Source organism: Colobus angolensis, unplaced genomic scaffold (genome assembly GCF_000951035.1).
Source record: "Colobus angolensis palliatus isolate OR3802 unplaced genomic scaffold, Cang.pa_1.0 Scaffold744, whole genome shotgun sequence".
NCBI classification, from domain to species: domain Eukaryota; kingdom Metazoa; phylum Chordata; class Mammalia; order Primates; family Cercopithecidae; genus Colobus; species Colobus angolensis.
The window spans coordinates 66,949-86,649 of NW_012121199.1; the positions used below are offsets into that span (position 1 = coordinate 66,949).

Sequence of the window (19,701 nt, forward strand, 5' to 3'; positions counted from 1 at the left end):
TTTGGTGTGGGTGTCCTTTCTGTTTGTTAGTTTTCCTTCTAACATTCAGGACCCTCAGCTGCAGGTCTGTTGGAGTTTGCTTGAGGTCCGCTCCAGACCCTGTTTCCCTTGGGTGTGAGGTGTCAGTCTGCACCTAGTGGGGGATGTCTGCCAGTTAGGCTATTCAGGGGTCAGGGACCCACTTGAGCAGGCAGTCTGTCCGTTCTCAGATCTCTACCTCCGTGCTGGGAGAATCACTACTCTCTTCAAAGCTGTCAGACAGGGACATTTACATCTGCAGAGGTTTCTGCTGCTTTTTGTTTAGCTATGCCCTGTCCCCAAAGGTGGAGTCTACAGAGGCAGGCAGGCCTTCTTGAGCTGTGGTAGGCCCCACCCAGTTCGAGCTTCTGGGTGGCTTTGTTTACCTACTTAAGCCTCAGCAATGGCGCATGCCCCTCCCCCAGCCTCCCTTCCGCCTTGCAGTTAGATCTCAGATTGCTGCGCTAGCAATGAGGGAGGCTCAGTGGGTGTGGGACCCTCCGGGCCAGGAGTGGGATATAATCTCCTGGTGGGCCGTTTGCTAAGACCCTTGGTAAAGCGCAGTATTAGGGTAGGAGTTACCCGATTTTCCAGGTGTTGTGTGTCTGTTTCCCTTGGCTAGGAAAAGGAATTCCCTTCCCCCTTGCACTTCCCAGGTGAGGAGATGCCTCACCCTGCTTCAGCTCTCGCTGGTTAGGCTGTACCCACTGACCAGCACCGACTGTCTGACACACCCCAGTGAGATGAACCCAGTACCTCAGTTGAAAATACAGAAATCACCCATCTTCTGTGTCACTCATGCTGGGACCTGGAGGCTGGAGCTATTCCTATTTGGCCATTTTGGGCACCCCCAGCTCAGTGTTTCTTAAGCATTTTTTACCTAAGCTAATACAAGTTGAGTATCCCAAATTCAAAAATCCAAAATCTGAAACTTTTTGAGCACTGACATGATGCTCAAAGGACATACTCACCGGAGAATTTTAGATTTTGGATTTTGGGATTAAAGATGCTCAACTGGTAAGTATGTAATGCAAATATTCCAAAAAAACTATCTGAAACACTTCTGGTGCCAAGCATTTCAGATAAGGAATACTCAACCTGTACATTCTTCAAAATAAAATCCTTTTTTCAAAAAAAAAAAAAAAATGCCATCATTGTTATAGAAAAAGGCATGAAAGCCATAAAGCCCCCAAACAATAAATTTCTGTTGGAGAAAATTGTGTCCTGATGTTGTACATGACTTCATAGACTTATGACAGAGCCAATCAAGTTAATCATGAAATAGATTGCACATATGGCAAAAACAGGTGGAAGAGTCAAGGGTTTCAAGACAGGAATATTGGAAATGTCAAAGAACTAATAGATACCATGCCACAGGAATTTTAAAATTTTAAAATGACGACTTGATGGAGATGAGTGCTTCTGAAACAGTGCCAGATGATGAGGAAGAAGATGTAGATGAAGCAGTGCCAGAAAAGAAATTGACACTAGATGGTACGGAAGAAGGGTTCTGATTATTCAAGACTGTTTTTTTACTTTTTACAATATGGATATGGGCACTGAAACTAAAGCAAATGGTAGAAGAATTGGTACCATATAGCAACATTTTTAGAGAAATGATAAACAAAAAAGACAGACAGAAATTATGATGTTTTTCTGTAGTTCCAATGAGTGTTCCTGTCTCTCCTGCCTCCCGTTCCACCTCCTCCACCCTTCCCACTTCTGCCACTCCTGAGACAGCGAGGTCAACTCCTCCTAGTCCTCCTTCTCAGCCTTCTCATCTTCACATAAGAATACAGTATATAATACGTATAACATAAAAGCATGTGTTAATTGACTGTTTATGTTATCAGTGAGGCTTCCAGTCAATAGTGGGCTATTAGTAGTTAAGTTTGGGGGAATAAAAAATTACACATGGATTTTCGACTGTGCAAGAGTCAGAAGCCCTAACCCCCACATTGTTCAAGAGTTAACTGTACTTCCATATTATACAAACTCTTCCTGAGAACAAATAAAAAGAAAACACTCCCATACTCATGTTTAAGGCAAGTATAATCTTTATAGCAAAATCAAACCAAGGCAACACACTTACAGATCAATCTTACTCACAAACACGCTTGTCAAGAACACAAACAAAATATATTAGCAGAGCAAATCCAAGAAAAAAATTAAAGACATGAATCATCATGTTCAAGGTTGCTTAAATTTTAGAAAATATATTATAGAATTCAACAAATTAATAGGTGATAGAGGCAAAATACACTAACTTCAATATGTTCAGAAAAAAATAGATAATATATCCATTCACAATATTTAAAAAGTCTCTTAGTAAATTAGGCATAGAATGGAACTTCCTTAGCCTGTTAAGGGGTATGGAAACATAACAAACATACTTAACAATAAGATATAAAAGCATTTCCATTTATATACTGACAGTGAGACAAAAATTGATACAACCATGCTGAAAATGAGTTTGACGTTTTTTTTATCTAGTAGAGTTGAGGATATGCATATACTTCCCTTATGAATACAAATGCAAAATTCCTTAACAAGATGTAAGAAATCAAATTCACCAGTATTTCAAAAAGGATTCTATATCATGACAAAAAGAGATTTATTCCAGGAAGGCAAGTTTCGTTTAACACCCCCAAATTAAGGTAATTCTCTATGTTACATTAGTTAATAATGTATCGTGTAGAATAAAGGACAAAAACCATATGATCATTTCTATAGATGCAGATAAACCATATGACAAAATCTAACACTCATTCATGATCAAACATAAAAACTCAACCAATTAGTAAAACTTCCTCAACCTGATAAAGAACATCTACAAAAAATGCACAGCTAACATCACATTTAGTGATGAAGGACTGAATATTTCCCCTAAGACCAGAAAAAAAAGAAAGATGTTCACTCCTGTCATTCCTATTCAACATTATACTGGAGATGCTAGCCAGGGGAATTAGGCAAGGAAAAGAAGTAAAAGGTATCCAGGCTGGGGAAAAAATGTAAAACTGTCCTTGACATAATCCCGAATGAGAAAACCCTAAGGAATATACCCACACACTCACATGCACACATACACATGGACGTGCACACACACAATATTAAAACTAATAATTCTACTCAAAGTCACAGGATACCAAATCAATATGTACAAAGGTAATTTGTATTTCTATACACTTGCAAAAAATCATAAAGTGGTATTATAAAAAATAATTCACAACAGTACTAAAAATTAGAATATTTGGGAGTAAATTTAACAAAAAAAGTGAAAGATTTTTACACTGAAAACTACAAAACATTGTTGAGCAAAATTAAATAAGGTCTGAATAAATTGAGAGGTATTTCAAGTTCATGGATTGAAAAATCCAATACTGTTAGTTGGCAGTTCACCCCAAATTGATGTATAGATTCAGTGCAATCTCTACCAAAATCAAAGCAGAGGCTGGGCATGATGGTTCATGCCTACAATCCTAGCGTTTTGGGAGGCCAAGGCAGGAGGATGGCTTAAGCCCAGGAGTTTGAGACCAGCCTAGGCAAAATAGGGAGACCACATCTCTACAAAAATATTGTTAAAATAGCGAGGCATAGTGGTGCACACCTGTAGTCCCAGGTACTCAGGAGACTGAGGTGGGAGGATCATTTGAACCTGGGAGGTTGAGGCTGCAATGAGCTGCAATTGTGTCATTGCCCTCCAGCCTGAGCAACAGAGCAAGACCCTGTCTAAGAAGGAAGGAAGGAAGGAAGGAAGAAGGGAGGGAGGGAGGGAGGAAGGAAGGAAGGAAAGAAGGAAGGAAGGAAGGAAGGAATTGACAAGATGATCCTCATGTTTATATGGAAATGAAAAGAAACCAGAATACCCAAAACAATGTTGAAAAAGAAGAACAGAATTTGAGGATTCACCCTTCTCAATTTAAATACATATTACCATGCCACAATAGTCAAGACAGTAGGGACTGGCATAAGAATAGAAATATAAACTAATGGAACACAATTGAGAGTTCAGCTATAAACCCTTATATTTATGGTCGATTGGTTTTCAAAAAAGGTTCCAAGGCAATTCAATAGGAAAAGGTTAGTTTTTCAACAAATGATGATAGTACAACTGGATATCCATATGCAAAAAGATTAATGAAGACCTTCACCTTACACCATATACAAAATAACTCAGAATGAATCAAAGACATAAATGAAAGAGGTAAAACTATAAAACTTTTAGAAATATAGGAAAACCTTCATGATATTGGGTTAGGCAAATAATTATTAGATACAACACCAAAAAACACAATTGACAGAAAAAAAGATAACTTGGACTTTATCAAAAATAAAGAACTGACAGCCCCTCTGCCACTGCCATTGCAGCAGCTCTGTCCTTGCTGCCCTCAGACTGGGGAAGGAATAAAGAGCCTGAGGGATTTACTTGCACCTCCAACACGCCACAGTTGCCATACAGAATAGAGCCAAGTCTCTCATCTCTGTGAGCCTCCAACCCCCTGGTCTTCACCAAGCAGGGCCCCTGGCTCAGGCCCACAATGCAGCCACTCCACCCCAGGATGAATGCTCCAAATGATAGTATCTCTGCATTTCTCTGGAGTGGAGACCCAAAAGACAAGTGAAAGGCCCTCTGCAATTGCCACTGCAAAGTTCCCTGCCCCTGCTTCTCCCAAGCTGGGAGGGAACACAAAGTCTGAGTTCACCCAAAGGCTGCATGTGAAGCCCAAGAGTGTCAAGCCAAGCTCTGCAGCCAGCACTCAAGTGGGAGAGGAGCCCACACCCTCAGAGCACTAAGAGGGAGCATGGCCGCAAACACAAGGAAATAGAGGAGTCACGTGGCTGAGCAAGAGCCTAATGGCCATTACACTTAAGCACCATCTACTGGATCACAGCCCAAATTTTGACACTAAAAATACTTAGTTAATATATCCCTCTGTGAAACCAAGGACAAGAATTCAGCTACAAATAAAGACCCACACAAAGCATCAGCACTCTGATAATGTCCGGAAATGAGATCAACTAACTATACTCAAATTACACCACAGTTAAAGAAACATTAGCCCACACAGAGGAGAAAGAACCAGCACAAGAACGCTGACAACTCACAAAGCCAGTGTGTCTTTTTTCCTCCAAACAACACTAGTTCCCCAGCAAGGATTCTTAACCAGGCTGAAATGGCTAAAATGGCAGATATAGAATTCAGAATGTGGATAGCAATTAAGATCATTTGAGAAAGTATCATATGAGATCCATGAGAAAGTGGAAACTGAATCCAAGGAATTTAAGGATTACAAAAACACAATACAGGAGCTGAAAGATGAAATGGTCATTTTAAGAAAGAACCAAACTCATATGATAGAGCTGAAAAACATACTTTCAGCAGAAATCTTGCAAGTCAAGAGAGATTGGGGGCCTAGATTCAGCATTCTTAAAGAAAAGAAACTACAACCAAGAATTTCATATCCAGCCAAACTAAGCTTCATAAGTAAAGGAGAAATAAGATCTTTTTTTAGACAAGCAAATGCTAAGGGAAGTCATTACCGTCAGACCTGCCTTACAAGAGGTCCTTAAGGAAGTGCTAAATATGGAAACAAAAGACCATTACTGGCCACCACAAAAACACACTTAAATACATAGACCACTGACACTATAAAGCAACCACACGATCAAGTGTACATAATAACTACTAACAACATGATGCCAGGATCAAATCTGCACATATCAATATTAATCTTAAGTGTAAATGGCTAAATGCCAAAATTAAAAGGTATCTAAGTGGCAAGTTGGATAAAGAAGCAAGACCCAGTGGTATGCTGTCTTCAAGAGTCCCATCTCACACACAATGACACCCATAGGCTCAAAGTAAATGGATGGAGAAAAACCTACAAAGCAAACAAAGAACAAAAAAAAGCAGGGATACTATTTTAATTTCAGACAAAATAGACATTAAACCAACAATGACGAAAAAAGGCAAAGAAGGACATTACAAATGGTAAAGAGTCAACAAGAAGACTTAACTATCCTAAATATATATGCAGCCAACACAGGAGCACCCAGATTCATAAAACCAGTTTCAGAGACCTATGAAGAAACTTAGATAACTATAAAATAATAGTGGGAGATTTCAATACCCCACTGACAGTATTAGACAGATCCTCGAGGCAGAAAACTAACAAAGATATTTGGGACCTGAACTCAATATTTGATCAAGTGGAGCTAACAGACATCTACACAACAATCCACCCGAAAAAAACAGACTATACATTCTTCTCATCTGCAAATAGCACATACTTTATCGACCACACAGTCAGGCATAAGACAATTATCAGCAAATTAAAACCAACAACAACAAAAATCATACCAGCCACATTCTCTGACCATAGCACAATAAAAATAGAAATCTATACCAAGATTGGTCAAAACTGTAAAATTACACGGAAATTAAACAACCTGCTCCTGAATGACTTTTGAGTAAACAATGAAATTAAGTCAGATATCAATAAATTCTTGGAAACTAATGACAACAAAGATACAACATATCAGAATCTCTGAGACACAGTTAAAACAGTGTCAAGAGGAAAGATTATAGCATTCAATGATTTTAAAAAATCAATGAAATAAATGATACTGGTTTCTTTAAAGAATAAATAAGATGGACTGCTAGCTAGACTAACAAAGAAAAAAGAGAAGACATAAGTAATCAAAAACGAAAATGATAAAGGGGACATCATCACCAACCCCACAGAAATACAAAAAAAAAAAAAAAACCATCAGAGACTATTATGAACACCTTTCTGCACACAAACTAGAAAACCTAGAATAAACTGATAAATTACTGGAACATACAACCTCCTAAGACTGAACCAGGAAGAAATTCAAACCCTGAGCAGACCACTAACAAGTTCCAAAATTGAATCAGTAATGAAAAGCCTACAAACCAGAAAAAAACGCAGGTCCAGAAGGATTCATAGCTGAATTCTACCAGACATATAAAGAAGAGCTGGTACCATTCCTATTGAAACTATTCCAAAGAATTGAGGAGAGACTCCTTCCTAACTCCTTCTTTGAGGCCAGTAGCATGCTGATACTAAAACCTGGCAAAGACACAACAACAAAGGAAAACTTCAGGCCAATATCCGTGAAGAATGTAGCATGCCAAAAAGCTAATTCACCAAGATCAAGCAGGGTTTATCCCTGGGATGTAAGGTTGGTTCAATGTTTGCAAATCAATAAATGTTATTAATCACATAAACGAAACTAAAAACAAAAACCACATGTTCATTTCAACAGATGCAGAAAAGGCTTTTGATAAATTTCAGTATCCATTCATATTAAAAACCCTCAACAAACTAGGCACTGAAGGAACATACCTCAAAATAATAAGAGCTTCTATGACAAACCCACAGCCAACATATACTGAATGAGCAAAACCGGAAGCATTCTCCCTGAGAACTGGAGCAAGACAAGGATGCCCACTGTCAACATACTATGGGAAGTCTTGGCCAGAGCAATCAGGCAAAAGAAAGAAATAAAAGGCACTCAAATAGGAAGAAAGGAAGTCAAACTATCTCTGTTTGCAGACAATATGATTTTATGCATAGAAAACCCCATAGTCTCTGACAAAAATCTCCTGGATCATATCAACAACTTCAGCAAAGTTTCAGGCTACAAAATCAGTGTACAAAAATCAGTAGCATTTCTATACATCAATAATGTCCAAGCTGAGAACCAAATAAAGAATGCAATCCCATTCACAAGAGCCATAAAAAGAATAAAATACCTGAGAATACAGCTAACCTGGGAGATGAAAGATATCTGCAATGAGAATTACAAAACATTGCTGAAAAAAATCAGAGATGATACAAACAAATGAAAAATAATTCCATGCTCGTGGATAGGAAGAATCAATATTGTTAAAATAGCCATACTGCTCAAAGCATTTTATAGATTCAATGCTATTCTTATCAAACTACCAATGATATTCTTCACATAATTAAAATAATATTATTCTAAAATTCATATGGAACCAAAAAGGAGCCCAAATAGCCAAAGAAATCTTAAGCAAAAATACATACCTGGAAGCATCACATTGCTTGACTTCAAACTATACAAGGCTACAGTAACCAAAAGAGCATGGTATTGGTACAAAAACAGACATATAGACCAATGGAACAAAATGGAGAGCCCAGAAATAAAGTTGTGTGCCTACAGCCATCTGATCTTTGACACTGACAAAAACAAGTAATGGGGTAAATACTCCCTATTCAACAAATGGTGCTAGGATTGCCAGTTGCTGTGTGTAGAAGATAGAAACCAGACCCCTTCTTTACACCATATACATAAATCAACCCAAAATGGATTAGACTTAAATGTAACAGCTAAAACCATAAAAACCCTTGAAGAAGACCTAGGCAATAACATTCTAGACATGGGCCCTGTCAAATATTTCATGACAAAGACATCAAAAGCAATGGCAACAATAACAAAAATTGATAAATAGCACCTAGTTAAACTGAAGAACTTCTGTACAGAAAAAGAAACTATCAATAGAGTAAATAGACAACACATAGAATGGGAGAAAATATTTGCAAACTAGGCATCTGACAAAGTGCTAAATATCTAAAATCTATAAAGCACTTAAATTAACAAGCAAAAACCAAATAACCTCATTAAAAAGTGGGCAAAGGATACGAACAGACACTTTTCAAAAGAAGACATACATGTGGTCGACAAGCATATGTAAAAATGCTCAACATCACTAATCAATGAAAACCACAATGAAATACCATCTTACACCAGTCAGGATGACTATTATTAAAAAGTCAAAAATAACAGATGTTGAATGTTGCAAAGAAAAGGGAACACTTATACACTGTTGCTGGGAATGTCAGTTAGTTCAGCCACTGTGGGAAGCAGTTTGACAATTCCTCAAAGAACTTAAGACAGAACTACCATTTGACCCAGCCATCCATTATTGGGTATATACCCAAAGAAATATAAATCATTCTGCCATAAAGACACATGCATGCATATGTTCCTCACAGCACTACTGACAACAGCAACATGGAGTCAACCTGAATGCCCATCAGTGGTATATGGGATAAAGAAAATTTGGTACATATACACCATGGAATACTATGCAGCCATAAAAAGAATGAGATCATGTCCTTGGCAGCAACATGGATGGAGTTGGAGGCCATTATTCTAAGCAAAGTAACACAGGAACAGAAAACCAAACACTGCATGTTCTCATTTATAAATGGGAGCTAATATTGAGTACACATGGACACAAAGAAGGGGACAACAGACACTGGGGTCTACTTGAGGATGGAGGTTAGGAGGGGGGTGAGGATTAAAAAACTATCTATTGGGTACTATGCTTATTGCCTGTGTGATGAAATAATATGTACGCCACACCCCTGTGACACACAATTTATCTATAGAACCAACTGGCCCTGTACTTCTGAAACTAAAATAAAAGTAAAATAAGTAAAAACCTTTGTTCTTCAACATACCATAGTAAGAAAATGAAAAGACAAACCATAGACTTGGAGAAAATATTTTCAAACTACATATCTGATAAAGGACTTGTATATAAGCAACTCTTACATCTCAATAGTAAGGAAACAACCTAATCAGAAATGGGCAATATATGTGAGGAGACATTTCTCCAAAGAACATATACAAATATCTAACAATCAAATAAAAAGATGCTCAATTAGCCATTAGGGAAATGCAAATCTAAATCACAATGAGATACTACTCCACACCCACAAGAATAGCTACACATTTGGAAAAAAAAAAAAAACGGGGAAATAACAAATGTGGTGATGATGTGAAGAAATACACTGCTGGTGGTTCATATAAATCTAATAACTGTAAAATAGTACAGCCCCTTGGGAAAACAGTTTGGCAGAAAATTAAACATACAGTTATAATATGACCAAGTAATTCCACTCATAGGTGTTTAATCAAGAGAACTGAAAATGAATGTCCACCCAAAAACTTGTACACAAATGTTTATAGCCGCTTTATTCACAATAGCCAAAAGATAGAAACAATCCAAGTGTCCATCAACTGATGACTAGACAAAATGTAGTATACTGATGCAATGGAATATCACTCAGCTATAAAAAGGTATGAAGTATTTATATATGCCATAACATTAATAAACTTTGGAGACATTATTTAGATGAAATTTTCAGGATAGGCAAATCCATAGGCACAGAAAGTAGATTATTGGTCGTCTGATGCTGGGAGTGGTAATGAAGACTGACTGCAAATGGGCAAGGAAGATGTCACTGACATGATGCAAATGTTCTAAAATTAGATTGTAGTGATGGCTGCACCACCCAATAAATTTATAAAATCACTTTAAATACATGAATTTTAGGGCACGTTAATTATCCTAAACATGTTTTTAAACACATTCAGCATCAAGAAAAAAAAGAGAACATTCATCTCTTTACTTTGCCAATTTATTAGGGATCACACAGAGGTCATTAGGCTGTTTGTTGTTGTTGCTGTGGTGGTGGTGGTGGTGGTGGTGACAGTAAGGGTTGTGGTTTTCTCATGAGAGTCAAAGGTCAAGCAACCATTTGGTCTTTTAAAATAAAAATTTTAAAATCAATTTAAAAAGAATGTTGCTGGCTTGAAATCTGGAGTAGCCATAGGGGCAAAGAGAAGCGGATGGATTTTTTAAATATTCAAGATGTAGAAGTGACAAGATTTTGTAGTGGTTAGATACAGGGAGTGGGGAAAGGTGAGGAGGCCTCAGACTGAGTATGCTTAAAGTTGAATTCCTGTTGTCCTCCCGAACTGGCTGTCCTCCCGTGCTGCCAATCTCAGTGAATGGATCAGCATCCTGGCACAGAGTTGACATTCATTGATTGCCTTTGGAGTGAACGAACAGAGTATGATGAATAGAGTAAAAATATGGCTAAACGAGGCAGACATCAGGTCCTGCCAAATAGCCAGTACAAAACTCACCCTTAAGGTTGGCTCAGTAGATGTCCAGCACAATTTTCTTCTCACTTTTCAAAGCATTTGGGGAATCATGAGGTCTTTCCCTCATCCAGAAGAACACTCACCTACATATCAGTCACTCCTTCCCTAGAACCTACAGGTATGGAGCAGGCTGAGTCCTTTCAAGAGTTTCTTATCCTGTAAATCTTTACACAGGGCAATGGCAGGTGCATGTACAGCCCATATGAGCATGGGGGATGCTTAGTGTTCTAGAAAGGGGACCACAGTGGTGCCCAACTGATGGATCTGCGTTCTGTTTTGCGCCAAGCAGGAAGAGACTCTTCCCAACAAAGAGGTTTATTAATCTAGGGGTCCCCCTCCCACCTCCTGGAGGCAGAAAACACAGCTGTCAGAAACATTGTAAACACCGAGTGATCTGCTTAGCTGGTTTTACTGTTGTTCCCAGGGTTGACAAGCAGAAATACAGAACAAATGGTGGTTCCTGAAACAGACGCCAAAACAAGGAAGTGATCTGTTCCAGTCCAAGCTTCCAAGAAATAAAGAACTAGGTGGGGCACACTAAACAAGTCCCCAGACTCAACCACCGCAGTAAACATTCCGTTCATCACAGTGTTCATGAGATAAAGTATAAGATTTTTAAGCCTTATGATAAATAACCATACTTAACATCTTGGGGTGGTTGTGAAAATTATAGTATTTTGCATACTATATGGTCACCATTATGATTATCACCAGTTCCTTAATGAGGAGAAACCAGAAGTTGACACCAAAATGTTGATCCATAATGTTTATAGGCCTTTCTCTTTATAGTTAACTTAATGTAAAATAAAGTGTATGTAATTTTTACTACAGTGTGTCCTGAAAGGGCAAACCAAGCTACAAGCAACACTAAAACACTACTGTATGGGAGTGGATTATGAAAGTGTTTCTTAAATATGAGCGCTCAAGTTTTTCTTTCAGCGACTGAGTTAAAGCACCCAACTCGTTTATCATGAGACTTTTGCTAGGCAGTGTACTATGTCCACTCAACACACATCATTTTAGGCAATCATCTGGTTAAAATGTTTAATAGTATGGCATTCAGAAACACATTCTTTAGAGTTGACATTCAATTAATGGTGTGAATGTCGTTTCCAGGGTAGTCAGGAGTATTTAAAGGCTTTTCCATTGTTTTCGGAAGAGAAAGAAAACTTCCTAGCCTAACTTACCCAGTGCCTTGGTCCAGAGGGGCAGACAAAGGGTAAAATGTGGGCAGAGAACATTAGTTGATATGAGAACGAAAGAAAGTGCTGCAAGATCTTGTAGACAGCTGAGTTCCACCTTCCACTCTACTGCCGAACAAAGTGAGGCAGGGAGAGGGTAGGGACTCGCTGAAAGCTAAACACCAAGTCAGTGACAGATCCAGGGCTGTAAAGTTCGACCGAGATTGAAGCAATGTACACTGAGCGTCAGTCCCAACGCCAGCTTGCTCCAGCTCTTCCAGCTCTTCCTGAGCGCTAGGCCCATCTCGCCTCACGCTGGTCTCCGGGCAGACTCTGCAGCGCAACTGGCACAGATCGTGACGACAGCCCTGCGGCAAGGCAGGAGTGGCCTTCTCCTCCGCCAGGGTTAAGGTGAGTACCACCGCCCTTGGGCCCAGCAGCCCGGGTGAGAGCCTCCGCCGCCCACTGCGACAGGCCTGAAAGCGAGCGCCTGGGCAAACCCACCCGTAGCACCCAGCGGGACACCCCTTCCCTGACCCACGGGACGGAACCCACCTGTGCTGGAGGTCGTGACTCCTAACTTCGCAGAGTGGGCAGAATTCCAAGCAAGGAGAGCCTCGGGAGGCAGCCTTTCACCCGCCTTTTGCCTCTTCACCCCAAAACCGTCGGCCCGACGCTCCCCTCCCCCAGCCCGCTCGGGCCCAGCGGAGAGCCTCTAGGCCCCGCCCCACTCCTTCCGGCTGTGCGGCGTGGGTGCCTCTGGCGCCCGGGACTTTGCCCGGTGCTAGGGCGTCACTCTCCCATTCTGAAGGATTGGGCCGGGGCAGTCAGTCGCCTTTATGAAACAGATTTGAAGCCATAGGTGCAGGGACGAGAAAAAACAGGCCCATAAAGCTATAAAATCTGGGTCCCCTGCCTGCCATTTCCGTGCTCCTCCGGAGTCCCCCCACTACGCTTCTATTTATGGTGGTTTATCAAGGTTTACTAGAACTAAAATTTTACTACCTTTCCACCACTTTCTTGACTTTATGGACGTCATATACTGCTCATTACTCCCATCGATGCAGCTGAGCATCTTGAACCCAGGGTCCAAATACAGTGCTATGTACAGTGAGCACTAGAAGGGGATACCCATTAGGAACGAACACCTTATGCAGGTAAAAATTTAAGAACAATACATATTACAAAGAAGGACCGAAAAGGATACTGAAAGAGTATGTGCAATGGAAATCCAAGGCAGATTTAAAAAATGAGAATAAGAACAAAAAAAATGCATATATACTAAAAATGGGAAATGTGCAGGATTATATTTATTCGAGATTAAAAGTGTTAATCTAATGTCAAAAAAGCAATAAAGGAATTGGTTTGTAGAAGTCAGGATCAACAAAAGAGGAAAAAGCCTCCAGCCCTTTGCCCTGGAATTCCTTCTGCCATGAATGCTCTTACCCCGCACTTGTTTATTTGGAAAACGGCTACTCGTTATTTTTGACTCAATTTAGGTAGTACCTCCTCTGTGAAGCCTTCCCTATCTTTCCCAAATAAGTTTGTATTCTTCTTTTCCCTGGGTCCAGTATGCTCAATGGATCTCCTATAGGCCTCATGAGTACCACTTATTCTAGATTATGATTTCTCTTTCTGCATGTCATTGTCCTCTAATGAATAAGTAGCTTCTTGAGAGTAGAAAACTTGTATTTTTCATATTTGTTCTCCAAGCACAGAGTCTAAAATGTCTATATATTTAATAAATATTTGTTGAAAAATTTCTGGAACCAGGGTGTAAGCAAAAGGACATACCCAGAGTATGAATGTAACATAAAGAGGAAAAACTAAATACAATGAGAATCTAGATTTAGTCTGACTGGTATTCATTCATGCAATAAACATTAATGAGTGCCTACTGTATGCCAGGCACTGCACTAAGCTCTGGGTGTAAAATGATAAACAAAGTCCAGATATAGTCCATGCCCTTATGCCCTTATGTTTAAAGAACAAATTGGAGTTGGCCAGGCAAATGGGAAAACGAAAAAAGTTTTAGGCAGAAAGAACAGCATGATCCAATGTCCTGTAATAGGAAGATCATAACTGTAGCAATTAGAGTGAATGAGCTCACTAAAGGTAAGCTGAAATCAACACAAAGTACTCAGAAAACGCAAGAGTTTGATAGACAACACCTGTTTGTTTGAGTCAGTAAAAGAAGCAAGTTTCCTTAATAATAGTAACCAACATTTATGAAATGTGCACTATATGTTAAACACTGGGCTAAGTGTTTTATATCAAACACTTAAGGTAGATGATATTATTTCTACTTTAAGGATAAGGCAACTGAAGCACAGATAGGTTAAGCAATTTTCACCAGGATCACATGGCAGTTAAATTTTAGAGCTGAGATTCAAACCTAGGTAATCTGGTTCCAGACTCTAGGGAGCCTGGATATTTTACTTTTAATAAAATATAAATTTTGCTTGTAATAAAATAAAAGTCAGATATTTTACTGTTTCCTCTGTGTGTGTGTGTGTGTGTGTGTGTGTGTAGCAGGTCACATGGTGTATGGCACAGCGTGGAACTTCTTAATATTTTTGGAATGAATGAATAGCTGAATAAAAGCAATAGGTACAAATGTGCTAGAAAACAAAATAGAAAAAAACAATAGTATCTGGGTCTTTTTATGTTCCCGCCACACCAGCTATTCCTAGAACACACCAAACTTGTTCTTGTTCTGCTTCCAAAATATAATCTGCTCATGCATTTGTCCCTCACTGTACTGCTAACATTCAGGACCAGAGTTTGGCTTTTTTTTTTTCTGTGAAGGGTCAGCTGGTAAATATTTTAGGCTTTTTGAGTCACATACAGTCTCTGTCTCCAAGTATTAAATTCTGCTTTCATAGAGTGAAAGAAGTCACAGACAATACCTAAATGAATGAATGTAGGTATGTTCCAATAAAAGTTTATTTACAAAAACAGGCAAGAGGCAGGATTTGCCCTGTGGACAATGATTTTTAGACCCTTGCTCTAGGCCAAATTATCACCATCTCTTGCATAGACTACTGTAGAAAGATTCAATCAGGCCGGGCGCGGTGGCTCAAGCCTGTAATCCCAGCACTTTGGGAGGCCGAGACGGGCGGATCACGAGGTCAGGAGATCGAGACCATCTTGGCTAACACAGTGAAACCCCGTCTCTACTAAAAAATACAAAAAACTAGCCGGGTGAGGTGGCGGGCGCCTGTAGTCCCAGCTACTTGGGAGGCTGAGGCAGGAGAATGGCGTAAACCCGGGAGGCGGAGCTTGCAGTGAGCTGAGATCCGGCCACTGCACTCCAGCCCGGGCGACAGAGCAAGACTCCGTCTCAAAAAAAAAAAAAAGAAAGAAAGATTCAATCAAGCTAATTAAAATGGAAAATTCTAAACCTGTACTAGAGAGAATGATATGATCCTCCATATACCTATCATTCAGCTTCAACTATTCAATTCATGGCAAATTTTGTTTCATCTGGATTATTTTGAAGCAAGCCCCTCATCTGTAAATGTTCAGTTAGTATGTACCTATAAAAGATAATATGTTTTATTCAACATAACCACATGCAATTATTACAACAATTTTCCCCTGATATCAAATATCTAGTCAGTATCCCAATTGGTCATTATGTTTTTTAACTTTGTTTGAATAGATATTTCCTCTCCTTCCTTACTTTTTTTTCTTGTTATTTATTTGTTGAAGGTTTTTTTTGTTTCCCACAGTCAGTTTTGCCTGTGAGAATGTTTTTAAACAACTTTGTTGAGATATAATTCACTTACAGTAAATCCAGTATATCCACAGAGTTGTGTATCCACCATCACAATCAAGTTTAGAACATTTTCATTATCCCAAAAACAAACACTGCATCCCTTAGCCATGACACCCCAACGTCACCCCCTACCACTGGCAACCACTAATTCATTTTCTATTATTCCAGACATTTTATATAAATCAAATAATACAATGTGGTCCTTTATAACTGTATTATTTCACTGAGCATAATGTTTTCAAGGTCAATTCACGTTTCACTTCATTTCTTTTCATGGCTGAAGAGTATTTAATCATATGGATAAACCACATTTTGCTTATCTTTGTATTGGTTGATATACATTTGTGTTGTTTCTACTTTTGGCTTTTGTGAGTAATTCTACTATGAACATTCATATACAAGATATTTTGTGTAAATACATTCTCATTTTTCTGGAATGGAATTGCTGGATTATATGGTAATTCTCTGTTTAACCAATTGAGGAACTGCCAGACTATTTTCCACAATGGCTACACAATTTTACATTCTTACTGGCAATGTATGAGGTCTCCAATTTATCCATATCCTCTCCAATTCTCATTTTAGTTGATTTCCTTATTATTATTTACTATCCTAGAGGAGGTGAAGTGGTATCACATTATGGTTTGGATTTTTATTTCTCTAGGGACTAATGATGTTGAGCATCTTTTTATTTGCTTATTGTCCATTTGTATATGTTATTTGGAGGAATACCTATGTAAATCCTTAGCCCATTTTTAAATTGGCTTGTTTTTCATTTTATTGTTGAGTTGTAAGAACACTTTACATACTCTAGATACAAGATTTTGTCAAATATATGATTTGCAGAATATTTTACCATCTGTGAGTAGTCTTTTCACTGTCCTGATGGTGTCTTTTGAAGCATAGTAGTTTTTAATTTTGATGTTGTTGAGTTTATCTATTTTCGCCTTTTGTTTCTTGTGCTTTTGATGTTATATCTAAGAAACTACTGCCCAAACTATAGTCATAAGGAGTTACATCTATGTTTCTTCTATGTGTTTTATATTTTAGCTCTTACATTTATATCTTTGATATATTTTTAGTTAATTTTTGTATATGATGAGATATAAATTCATTCTTTCATATTGTCGGCGTGTTTTCAGTGTCCTGCTTTTTAGCCAAAAATTACCACATAAGTAAGTGTCCCCTCAGTTCAATTATCTCAACTCAATATGACCTGAGAAAGCATTAGAATTTGATAGGGAGCAAAGATTTCAAATCAGTCTACCCCAAAGCTCCTTCATCTAAAGCCAGAGCTGGTATAGCTTTCTTTTGTTAAATTGACAGATAAAATGATATGTATTTATTGTGTATAGTATGATGTTTTGAAGGATATATACATTGTGGAATGGTAAAATCTACATAATTAACAAAAGTGCATTATCACACATAGTTACATTTGTAGCGAAAATGCAACATCTACTCTATTAGCAATTTTTCAAGAATACAACATATTGTTATTAACTGTAGTCACCATACTGTACAATAGAACGTATTCCTCCTATGTAACTGTAATTTTCTATTCTTTAAACAACATCTCTCCACCTGCCCCCTGTAACCAACCACCCTGCCCTCTAGGTAACCATCATTCTGTTCTACTTTTACGAGATTAACTTGTGGATTTCACATGCATGAGATCATGCAGGATTTGTCTTTCTGTGCCTGGCTTATTTCACCTAACATAATGTCCTCCAGGTTCATCCATGCTGTGACAAATAACATGATTTCCTTTTTTATGGCTAAATAATATTCCAAAGTGGTACTGGAATAATATTTCAAGTGATGTATATACCACTTTTTAAATCCATGCACTCATTGATGGACACTTAGTTTTATTCCATATCTTGGCTATTGTGAATAGTGCTGCGATAAACATGGGTATGCAGATATCTCTTTGACACACTGATTACATTTTCTTTGGATGTATACCCAATAGTGGGATTGCTGGATCATATGCTAGTTCTTTTTAAAATTTTTAAATTTAATTTAATTTTAAGTTCTGAGATACATGTGCAGAACATGAAGGTTTGTTACATAGGTAAACGTGTGCCATGGTGGTTTGCTGCACCCATCAACCCATCATCTAGGTACTAAGTCCCACATGCATTAGCTATTTATCCTGATGGTCTCCCTCTCCCCACCAACAGGCCCATTATGTGTTGTTCCCTTCCCTGTGTCCATGTGTTCTCATTGTTCAGCTCCCACTTACAAGTGAGAACATGCAGTGTTTGATTTTCTGTTCCTGTATTAGTTGGCTGAAGATGATGACTTCCAGCTTCATCCATGTCCCTGCAAAGGACATGATCTCATTCTTTTTTATGGCTGCATAGTATTCCATGGTGTATATGTACCACATTTTCTTTATCCAGTCTATCATTGATGGGCATTTGGGTTGATTCTATGTGTTTGCTATTGTGAATAGTGCTACAATGAACATACACGTGCATGTATCTTTATAATAGAATTATTTATATTCCTTTGGGTATATACCCAGTAATGGGATTACTGGGTCAAATGGTATTTCTGGTTCTAGCTCCTTGGGGAATTGCCACACTGTCTTCCACAATAGTTGAACTAATTAACATTCCCACCAACAGTGTAAAAGTGTTCCTATTTCTCCAAGAAATTGCAACAAAAGCACAAATTGACAAATGGGATCTAATTAAACTAAAGAGCTTCTGCACAGGAAAAGAAACTATCATCAGAGCAAACAGGCAACCTACTGAATGGGAGAAAATTTTTGCAATCTACCCATCTGACAAAGGTCTAATATCCAGAATTTACAAGGAACTTAAACAAATTTACAAGAAAAAAAATCAAAAAGTGGTCAAAGGAAATGAACAGACGCTTCTCAAAAGAAGATATTTATGTGGCCAACAAGCATGAAAAAAATCTCAACATCACTGATCATTAGAGAAATGCAAACCAAAACCACAATGAAATACTATCCCACACCAGTCAGAATGTTGATTATTAAAGGGTCAAGAAACAACAGATGCCGGCAAAGCTTTTTTAAATTTTTTGAGGAACCTCCATGTTATTTTCCATAGTTAGTATAATAAGTTACCTTTCCACCAACAGTGTGCAGGGGTTTCCTTTTTTCCACATCCTCACCAACACTTGTTATCTTTTGTCTTTTTGGTAATAGCCATCCTAATTGGAATGAGGCAATATCTCATTGTGGTTTTGCTTTGCATTTCCCTGATGGTGATGATGTTGAGTATTTTTTCATATACTTGTTGACCATTTGTATGTCTTTTTTTGAGAAACAGTAATTCAGGTCTTTTGCCCATTTTTTTGTCTTTTATTATTTTTTTTTCTTATTTTTTATTGTGCTTTAAGTTCTAGGGTACATGTGCACAACATGCAGGTTTGTTACATATGTATACATGTGCCATGTTGGTGTGCTGCACCCATTAACTCGTCATTTACATTAGGTATATCTCCTAATGCTATCTGCCCCCCCACTCCATGACAGGTGCCGGTGTGTGATGTTCCCCCACCGTGTGTCCAAGTGTTCTCATTGTTCAATTCCCACCTATGAGTGGGAACATGTGGTGTTTGGTTTTCTGTCCTTGTGATAGTTTGCTCAGAATGATGGTTTCCAGCTGCATCCATTTCCCTAAAAAGGACATGAACTCATCCTTTTTTATGGCTGCATAGTATTCCATGGCA

The 19,701-nt window shown here is 38.5% G+C and overlaps 2 protein-coding genes across 3 annotated transcripts in view; one reads left to right on the top strand and one right to left on the bottom strand.

The window, feature by feature from the left end:
* The window catches only part of TMLHE (trimethyllysine hydroxylase, epsilon), a 75,133-nt gene extending 62,203 nt beyond the window's left edge, over positions 1-12,930 (bottom strand). Inside the window, exon 1 of one of the 2 annotated variants that reach the window (XM_011927770.1) lies at positions 12,762-12,930. The gene's annotated coding sequence lies outside the window, so the exon portion shown is untranslated. The remainder of the gene's footprint in view (positions 1-12,761) is intronic. The other variant, XM_011927771.1, reaches the window with a different exon arrangement.
* The window catches only part of SPRY3 (sprouty homolog 3 (Drosophila)), a 115,145-nt gene continuing 107,978 nt past the window's right edge, over positions 12,535-19,701 (top strand). Inside the window, exon 1 of the mRNA XM_011927766.1 lies at positions 12,535-12,617. The gene's annotated coding sequence lies outside the window, so the exon portion shown is untranslated. The remainder of the gene's footprint in view (positions 12,618-19,701) is intronic.